Here is a 1,029-nt window from a genome sequence, read left to right on the forward strand (position 1 = left end):
ATTGTTTCGTTCTGCTGTGAATGGGGTTGCTATGAGTTGGTTCCGACTCGATGGCACCTGACAACAACAACAAATTTAAGATATATAGAAGACATGGATAAATATTTTTAAAAACATGAACTGCTTCAGCAAATGCAGAGTGAAGTAGAGAACTTGAACACACCTAGAATAAAAGAAGAAATTGATCCAGTAATTTAAACACTCTGAATAAAAAAAAAGTGCAGGCCCAATGATTTTACTGGTAAATTGTATGAAACATTCAGAAAATAACTGACACCAATTTTTACTAAAAGTATTCCCAAACAGAAAATGAGAGAAAGCTCCTAAATACATTAAAAAATAAAAAAAACACACACAAAAACTTTTTTATTGTGAATTGAGTGATAGTTACATTGCAAACATCAGTTTTACACTAATCGTTTCATTGCATTGATTGCAATCCCCTCTGTGAATAATCATTCAACAGAATTTGCTTCTATTCCCTCTTATTTGTGTTTTTTGGGAGGGGGGTTGACTCAAAAACACTCAGGAATATATAATCATTTAAACAACCATAGCGCATATTTTACAAACCAGCCACCTGGCTGCCAGCACATAGCCTTTCTCTTTCCATGAGTCTAGAGTCCTCAGCTTCTCTGTCTTCTCCATGTCCTCATCTTTGCCTTCATCTCTGGTGTCGGTGCTTCTCTGTATTTGTTGTTGTTGTTAGGTGCCATCGAGTCAGTACCAACTAATATCCACCCTATGTACAACAGAGCTAAACACTGCCTGGTCCTGGGCCAACCTCAAATTTTTTGCCAAGCTTGAGCCCATTGATACTGCCACTTTGCCATCTTGCTGGGGGGTCTTCCTCTTTTTCTCTGACCCTCCACCTTACCAAACATGATATCCTTCACCAGCAACTGGTCCCTCCTTCTCTGTATGTTGTTGTTATGTGCCGTGTACAGGGTTTCCGAGGCTGTAAATCTTTAGGGGAGCAGAAAGCCTCATCTTTCTCCTACGGAACAGCTGGTAGTTTCGAACTGCTGA

The sequence above is a fragment of the Chrysochloris asiatica genome, unplaced genomic scaffold (genome assembly GCF_000296735.1).
Source record: "Chrysochloris asiatica unplaced genomic scaffold, ChrAsi1.0 scaffold00082, whole genome shotgun sequence".
NCBI lineage: Eukaryota > Metazoa > Chordata > Mammalia > Afrosoricida > Chrysochloridae > Chrysochloris > Chrysochloris asiatica.